Raw genomic sequence first — 9606 nt, forward strand, 5'->3', positions numbered from 1 at the left:
TTAAAGCTGTTTACAGAGAACTGAGTGATAGCATGTTGGAACCAAATGTAGCAGAAGCCAGAGGGCCCTGGTCCGCACCAGTACAGGCCAGCCAGCTATCGGACATCCTATCCTGCTCCAGGTGGCATGGAGTGGGCAAGGTTCTTTCCAGTGCTGAGTGTCTATAGTTCTTGTGAAACCAAAAAATTAACTGGCCTGCCTCTGTGCCCACATGCATTGGCATGCTTGCTTCCAAAGATGATGGTACAGGTGACCTTTTCCATATTGAGCCAGGAAAAGGTTAGCTTAAGGGCAGGACTCTTGCATCCATCCCCGTCACGGTCCTAGAGATGGAGCTTCCCCTCCAGGCCCCATCTGGCCAGGCCCATAACTGCTGCCCAGTGTGTACTCTCAGACGCTTATACCAAATAGGGCATGTGCGGCGGGCAGACAGGGACACCCTCGTCCTTGGAACTGGCAGAGAGGAGCTGCAATAAGCAGTTGATGAATGGTTGAAAGCGCTGTTTGGCTAAGAGGCCGGCATCCACTTTCATGACTTTCTAAGTTCCTGATGAGGCCACAGAAGCCTCATCCATAAACAAAAGCTGGTGGTGTAAATAAATGAAAAACAGCCTCCAAGTGAGATTCTTAAAGGGGGATAATGAAGGTGAAACCACCCACAGGATGCGGTAGAGGCTGGTTCTCCCTCCCGTACTTTGTCATTTCACCCTTGATAGGAACTTTTGTTACTTAACTTTGTGCATAACTTATTTAATGTACTGTATAAATGAATCAAAACCTAAATATGTATTTAGTTTGTTCTACTTAAAGTAGTCAATAAAAAAGGCTATATTCCTTTTCTGACTCAAGCTGGAATACAACTGAGCAGGTCTGCACACCTTGTAAGAAAATGGGCTACAGGCTTCTGAAGTGCCTCCGCCTTTCCCAAGGCCTAAAAAACAGCCAGGAGAGGGGATCAGCTCTGCAAAGCACACACATTACCATGCTTAAAGTACCCGGGTTCAAACCCCTAGTCCCCACCTACAGGGGGGAGGGTTCACAAGCAGTGTTGCAGGTGTCTTTATTTCCCCTCTGTCCCTTTCATCTTTCTCAATTTCTGTGAAAGAGAAAGTGGCTGGGAGGATGAAAGCAGGAGCTGCTGCTAAGATGCCTGCAGCTGCTGTACCTCTGGGAAGTAAATCCGCACAGGGGCCCCAACCCGGCATGGACAACGTTGCCTGCTGCCACCAGTGGGCCTGCAGTCAGATACCCACACAGCTCACAAACTCTTATCAGCTCTCTACTTCACAATCAACTAAATCCTCCTTTAATGAGAATATAAGCATGAAGAGTTGGAAAAAATAGGATTGTGAACTCAACATTTCCCCAACCTAAGTCACTCATTTGCTTAAATGCTTAATACATCTGGAACTGAATATCCAGAGTTTGTCTTGTGTTGCTGAGTGCCAGGAAATGAACCCAAGGGCTCCGTGATGCCACTGCTGAGCCACCTCCCCATGTCAACTTTTTGTTATTTTAGACAGGAAGAGACACCATAGTACCACCCGCTACCACCCATAGAGCATCCCTGGTAACATCCACAGTCCTCCCTAATGTCAGGGCTCGAACCCAGGGCCTCATGCATGGTTAGACTACGCTTAGGTGACCTGTCTACCAGCCACCTCCTAACCCCCCCCTTTTTTTTTGCCACTAGGACTTTAACTTCCAGTGGACACTTCTTCCAGATAAAGGGTAAGAAAGAGGAAGAGACACCCCAGCACTGCTCTTCCACTCAAGAAGATGCCCCTTTGCATAGTGCTTCTCGTGGTGGCTGGGGGATTGAACTCAGGTCCTCATATAAAGTGTGCACTGTAATGGGTGAGCCATCTCCCAGCCCCCAGGAATTTTAATACTATTTGAAAATGGGGGAGAAAGCACCACTCTGCCCATAAAGCTGTTAAGTACCAGGGATCGAACTGAGTTTAAATTGAGGTTCTCAGGTTTACAAAGTGTGTGCACTCTACCTCTGAGGCACCTCCCTAGCCACATGGATTCATTTATTTTCTTGGAAAGAGAACAAGAGCAGAGCTCTCACATGTGGTGGTACCAGGTATCGAACCTGGGTTCTCGGGCATGCAAGACCTGTGCTCTAACACACTGAGCTATCTCCCAGGTCCTCATTTATGTTTTGTTTACTTTCTTTTTTTCCAAAAAGACTTATTTAATGAGAGAGAACCACCAGAATACTACTCTGGCATATGTGATGCTAGGGATTGAACTTGGGATCCCTTGTTTGAGAGTCCAATACTTTATCCACTGAACTACCTCCTGGCAACTATTTTATGTTCTCTTTACACTGATGTTAAATCACAAGATCACTGCTGTTTTCACATTTATTTACTTAATTGTTGTATAATTTCACCAAGGACACAAATTTCTTTTTCCTCCAGGGTTATCTCTGGGGCTTTGGTGCCTGCACTATGAATCCACTGCTCCTAGAGGCCATTTTTTGTTGCCCTTGTTCTTGTTATTATTGCTATTATTGTCGTTGCTGTTGTTGTAGCATAGGACAGAGAGAAATTGAGAGAGGAGAGGAAGGCAGAGAGAGGGAGAGAGACAGACACCTGCAGACCTGCTTCACCGCTTGTGAAGCGACCTCCCTGCAGGTGGGAAGCCAGGGGCTTGAACTGGGATCCTTACACCGGTGCTTGCACTTCGTGCCACATGCACTTAACCCGCTGCGCTACCACCTGGCCTCCCAAGACACAATTTTCTTAACTCCTCTGTTGGATAGTGGGATTGCTTTTGAATTTTCCCTGTCCAACAGAGAGAAGTAAACATCTTTCTTCAAATGATTTATTACCTGGGGAAGATTTATTTTGTAAATATCTATTTATTCCCTTTTGTTGCCCTTGTTGTTTTATTGTTGTAGTTATTGTTGTTGTAATTGTTGTAGTTGTTGTTGTAATTGTTGTAGTTATTGTTGTTGTTGACGTCATTGTTGTTGCATAGGACAGAGAGAAATGGAGAAAGGAGGGAGAGACAGAGGGGGAGAGAAAGACAGACACCTGCAGACCTGCTTCACCGCTTGTGAAGTGACTCCCCTGCAGGTGGGGAGCCAGGGGCTCTAACTGGGATCCTTACACCAGTCCTTGTGCTTTGCGCCACCTGCGCTTAACCCGCTGTGCTAACGCCCAACTCCCGGGGAAGATTTTTTTTTTTTTAAGCATTTTGTTTATTTGGATAGAGACAAATTGAGAGGGGACTGGGGAGATAGGCAGATACCGGGAGTCGGGCGATAGCACAGCTGGTTAAGCGCAGGTAGCGCAAAGCGCAAGGACTACCTAATGATCCTGGTTAGAGCCCCTGGCTCCCCACCTGCAGGGGAGTCGCTTCACAAGCGGTGAAGCAGGTCTGCAGGTGTCTTATCTTTCTCATCCCTCTTCTCTGTCTTCCCCTCCTCTTTCCATTTCTCTCTGTCCTGTTCAACAACAATGACATCAATAACAACAATAACTACAACAATAAAACAAGGGTAGCAAAAGGGAATAAGTAAATAAATATTTTTAAAAAGGAAGAAAGAAAGAAAGAATGGCAAATACCTGCAGATGTGCTTCACCATTCGCAAACATTTCCCTCTGCAGGTGGGTCCATGCGCATATCTTTCACATAGTGTGCTTAATCAGGTTCGCACTGCCCAGCCTCATGCTAACTTCTGAATCGCTGCCCTGTATTGCAACTCACTCCCTACCTGGAATAGTTATAGAAGTTATGCTTTGTAACTGTCAGCCTAGACAAGTCAGCAACCCAGCCCACTTAAGTGCTGGGAATCGATGCCAGGGGCTAGGGTGGCAAGATAGTAAAATACTATGAGGAGTGCCTTCTACAAGTGACAGGTTGAAAATGTACCCAGGTGCCCGATAAATGCTACTGAATGTGCTTTTAACTCTTGCTGAGGTCATGAGAGTATAAGGAAGCAGGTGCAGGGGCGGAGGGGGGAGTGGAATAAAAAGAGTCAACTGAAACCACACAGGTAGTTAAATGCAAAAGAGGAACTTGTGCTGCTTGGAGGCAAAGGAAATTCTAAGGAGTCAGTGTTTCCAGGTCTGCTCCTAGAGGGGAATGTGGGTAGCCTTTGCATGTACACAGTGAAAAGAGCAAAGTCCTGAGCTGTTCTGGAGGTTGAGGTTGGGTCACTCACTGGCTTTGACCTCGGTGGAAAGAGAGGACAGGAAATCAGCCTGTCCTCAAACCTCTCTCTGCCCTGCTTGAAAGAGATGAGTGCAGATGTTGCAGTGTTCAAGGACCTGGGCAAACCCTTGATCCCTGAGCCGGGTGGTGGGTTAAGCACACATAGTGCAAACTCTTCATCCCCACCTGCAGGGGGGTAGCTTCACAAGCAGTGAAGCAGTGCTGCAGGTGTCTCTGTCTCTCTCCTCTGTCTCCCCCCTCCTCTAGATTTCTCTGTCTCTTGAATAAATAAAATATTTTTTAATATTAGGAAGAAAAATTATAAAAAGAGAGACTGTACTTTTTACTTTTTTAATTTTTAAAATCTTTTTTTAATTTTTATTTTTCCTCTTTTGTGCCCTTATTATCATCGTTGTTATTATTATTGTTGTTGTTGTTGGATAGGACAGAGAGATGGAGAGAGGAGGGGAAGACAGAGGAGGAGAGAAAGATAGACACCTGAAGATGTGCTTGTGAAGCAAACCCCCTGCAGGTGGGGAGCCGGGGGCTTGAACCAGGATCCTTACGCTGGCCCTTGCACTTCACACCATATGTGCTTAACCCGCTGTGCCACCACCTGCTCCCTACTTCTTTCTTTTTCTGGTGCCAGGCCCGCTCACATGCACTGTTTCACCCCTCTGGGCCATTTTTCATTCAGACAGAAAAACAGACATTGCAGCACTGATGCCATAGTACCTCCCAGGGCTCGAACCTCGCATGGCAAAGCACACGCCTTACTCAACGGGTGACCTATCTCTCTATTCTCGGAACTGTCTTCATCTCCAGAGGCCAGGAGAGAGGACCAAAGACCACTCACCCAGTAGAATGCAAGGACTTGGGCTTGAGTCCAAGCCACCACCTGGGAGCACTGTGTAAAACTTAATGAGAGGTGGAGCTACGATACTTCTCTCTGTCTCCCTTTCTCTCACCCTCTGTCTGGGGGAAAAGAAAAACCTGCTGGGAATGGGTGGAGTTGTATATGAAAACGCTGGGCAGCAATAAAATAAATGAGATGGAACATAGAAATTGTGCCTTCTGGAATGAAGGATGGAAGAGCTTTCAAGAATAAAAGATATGGCATCAAGGAGCCTGCAGACTCCTTTCTCAGTGTAAAGGGAATTAATTGAGATCAAGCAAATAACCACCCATCTAAATGTATCTTGCCCGTCTGTGCTTGCTTCTGACAGCTGGCATTTCAGGGCGGTGAGTCAGAGTATATATGTCATCTCTTCAGTTGCCCATGGAGTGACCATTCCCCAGTCTCTGGGAAGTGCTATTGCTTGGTCCCAGACGCCCTCTTTTGGACAGAACCAACCAACCAACACACACACCACACCACACCCACACACCATTGCTTGGTCCCAGACACCCTCTTGTGGACAGAACCAACCAATACACACAAACACTTACTTTTCGGAGACTTCCAGCCCAAGTTTAGTTTAGTTAATAGTCCCTGAGTGCCTCCTAAGAGCATAATAGTTATGCAAAAGTCCTTTGTGCCTGAGGCACCAAAGGTCTCAGGTTCAATCCCCTATACCACCATAAACCAGAGTTTAGCCCCCACACCTATGGACATCTAATCTTTGACAAAGGGGCCCAGACTACTAAATGGGGAAAGCAGAGTCTCTTCAACAAATGGTGTTGGAAACAATGGGTTGCAACATGCAGAAGAATGAAACTGAACCACTGTATTTCACCAAATACAAAAGTAAATTCCAAGTGGATCAAGGACTTGGATGTTAGATCACAAACTATCAGATACTTAGAGGAAAATATTGGCAGAACTCTTTTCTGCATACATTTTAAAGACATCTTTAATGAAATGAATCCAATTACAAAGAAGACTAAGGCAAGTATAAACCTATGGGACTACATCAAATTAAAAAGCTCTGCACAGCAAAACTAACCACTATCCAAACCAAGAGACCCCTCACAAAATGGGAGAAGATCTTTACATGCCATACATCAGATAAGAGTTTAATAACCAACATATATAAAGAACTTGCCAGACTCAACAACAAGACAACAAATAACCCCATCCAAAAATGAAGGGAGGACATGGACAGAATATTCACCACAGAAGAGATCCAAAAGGCCGAGAAACACATGAAAAAATGCTCCAAGTCTCTGATTATCAGAGAAATGCAAATCAAGACAACAATGAGATATCACTTCACTCCTGTGAGAATGTCATACATCAGAAAAGGTAACAGCAGCAAGTGTTGGAGAGGATGTGGGGTCAAAGGAACCCTCCTGCACTGCTGGTGGGAATGTAAGTTGGTCCATCCTCTGTGGAGAACAGTCTGGAGAACTCTCAGAAGGCTAAAAATGGACCTACCCTATGACCCTGCAATTCCTCTCCTGGGGATATATCCTAAAGAACCCAACACATCCATCCAAAAAGATCTGTGTACACATATGTTCTTGGCAGCACAATTTGTAATAGCCAAAACCTGGAAGCAACCCAGGTGTCCAACAACAGATGAGTGGCTGAGCAAGTTGTGGTATATATACACAGTGGAATACATTTTTTACAGCTGTAAAAAATGGTGACTTCACCATTTTCAGCCGATCTTGGGTGGACCTTGAAAAAAAATCATGTTGAGTGAAATAAGTCAGAAACTGAAGGATGAATATGGGATAATCTCACTCTCAGGCAGAAGTTGAAAAACAAGATCAGAAAAGAAAACACAAGTAGAACCTGAACTGGAATTGGTGTATTGCACCAAAGTAAAAAACTCTAGGGTGGGTGGGGAGAATACAGGTCCAAGAAGGATGACAGAGGACCTAGTGGGGGTTGTATTGTTATATGGAAACTGGGAAATGTTATGCATGTACAAATTATTGTATTTACTGTTGAATGTAAAACATTAATTCCCCAATAAAGAAATTAAAAAAAAACCAGAGTTTAGCAGTGCTTTGGAGAGAAGGAAAGGGAAGAAGGGAAGGGAGGAGGGGAGGGGGAGGGTGAAGGCAGGGGATGGGGGAGGAGGTGGAGGGGTGGGGAGAGGGAGGGGAGGGGGAGGAGGGAGAGGAGTGGGGGAGAGGGAGACGTAGGGAAGGAGAGGAGAGAGGGAGGGAAAGGGAGAAAGGTGCCACAGCTCTTCCTTGCTGCCCCCAATCCCCATCCTGCAACCTTGGGACCTGGCGTGGCTCCTATATTCTAGCCCCACTGTGGCCCACCCCCAGGCTGGGTATGTTAGCAGACAATGCCTGAGATCTCTGTTGGCATGTTCACCCTTTAAATAGCTGTTGTTGCCAGAGAGTAGATAGATGCAGCTGTGTGGGCCCCAAGGAAGTTACTAGCTAGCTCGTGAGCTCCTGTTTCTTCACCTGTAAATGGAATGCTGTTGGCTTGTCCCAAGAAATGTGGTTGCATGGGTGTTTCTTCCATGAGACCTGGCACCCAGGAAGCCAGGAACTCACTCCATGCTGCTTCTCTCTTGCCAGAGATTTCCTTGTGGATTCATTTGTCCCAGTATCCTGCTGAGAGCCTGGTGTCTTATCAAGTGGCATTGGAGAATAATTTCTTATTCTCAGCCTACCTAATTCTTGGTCCCTTTGTTATAGCCCATCAAAGAAGGTTGTTAGGGCTTCATGTTTGTTTCTGAGCGCCAGGGCTGGGTGGGGGGCATGGCGGCTGTCTCTTGACACCTGGCATTTAGCCGGTGCCTGGGGCAGGTCTGAGCGGGTGCAGGTGAGTCACCAGCACAGGTGGGAGGAAGGTGAGGAGGCAGGTGCAGGGAGTGGGTGAAGTGCTAGGAGGGTGGCAGCTGGCGGAAGTTGCCGGGAGCTCTCCAGCTTCAGGAAGTAGCCGCCAGCCCCAAACAGTTCAATATTCCCAGCACCTGCCACAAAGCAGATGCCAAGTGGCTGCTGCTGAAATGAGCTTAGACGCTGCCAACCGCAGGGAAAGGTGACCCACACCTGATAGTGTTGGCACACCACTCAGAAGCTATAGGGAGGCATCTCTGTGGTAGAGGAGGTCTGGGAAAAGACCTGGGCTCAGGAGAGGCTGGCTGAGGCTGGAAGTGGCCCAATTCAGCTGCAGCATTGTTTTGCTTGTTTTCTCATTTCTTATTTTTTCCCCAAAAAGGCTCTGCTAGGGTTTCACACCTGTGTGATTCCACGGACTATTTTTTTTTCCAGGTAGAGGAGACACCACAACAATGCTCCTCTACCACCTGTGAAGCTTCCCCTATGCAGAGTATGTGTGTGTGTGTGTGTGTGTGTGTGTGTGTGTGTGTGTGTGTGTGTGTGTGTGTGTGTGTGTGTGTGTACTTGGGCCCTCCCTCTCACAGGGAGTCGGGTGGGTGGTAGTGTAGCAGGTTAAGCACACGTGGCACTAAGGACCAGCGTAAACAGTGTACAGTGTAAGGATCCTGGTGCGAGCCCCCGGCTCCCTATCTGCAGGGGAGTCGCTTCACAGGCGGTGAAGCAGGTCTGCAGGTGTCTTTCTCTCCCCCACTCTGTCTTCCCCTCCTCTCTCCATTTCTCTCTGTCCTATCCAACAACAACACCAATAACAACAACAATAACTACAACAATAAAACTACAACTACAATAAGGGCAACAAAAGGGGGGAAAAAGCAAATTAAAAATAAATATTAAAGGGAGAGCGCAGCGGGTTAAGCGCACATGGCGCAAAGTGCAAGGGCCGGCATAAGGATCCCGGTTCAAGCCTACGGCTCCCCACCTGCAGGGGAGTTGCTTCGCAAGTGGTGAAGCAGGTCTGCAGGTGTCTGTCTTTCTCTCCTCCTCTCTGTCTTCCCCTCCTCTCTCCATTTCTCTCTGTCCTATCCAACAACAACAGCTATGACAACAATAGCAACTACAACAAGCACAACCAGGGCAACAAAATGGGAAAAATAGCCTCCAGGAGCAGTGGATTCATAGTTCAGGCACCGAGCCCCAGAAATAACCCTAGAGGGAAATAAATAAATAAATATTATTTTTAAAAGGCTGTGCTCTACCAGGTGAGCCATCTCCCAGCCCACAGTTACATGTATTTCAGAGAGAGGAGTCTGCACTTACTGGGAGTGGAGGCTGATTGCTAGGGCCTTGAACGCCAAGTCTTGAACGCCAAGTCAAAAAATCAAGTTTGGTCTTGATGCTGATGGTGGTGGGGAACCCCTAAAGAGTAAGGTCACCACATAGGGTTGTGAAAGCCCCTCTGGCTGACTTGATTGTGGGGAAGTAGAGTATAGACACGGCTAGGAGGCTGCAGGCTGAGGGGACGGCAGGTGCAGATGAAGGTGGACGTGTTAAAGTCCAGGAGACACAGTGTGGAGACTGGGTGCCTCCTTGGTGCCTCAAAGCCCTAACACAGAAGTATGTCTCCTGGACGCTGCACTCCAGCCCACCTGCCACCTCCTGGCCCTCAGCACTTGCTAGAAA

The sequence above is a fragment of the Erinaceus europaeus genome, chromosome 1, assembly GCF_950295315.1.
Source record: "Erinaceus europaeus chromosome 1, mEriEur2.1, whole genome shotgun sequence".
Classification (NCBI taxonomy): domain Eukaryota; kingdom Metazoa; phylum Chordata; class Mammalia; order Eulipotyphla; family Erinaceidae; genus Erinaceus; species Erinaceus europaeus.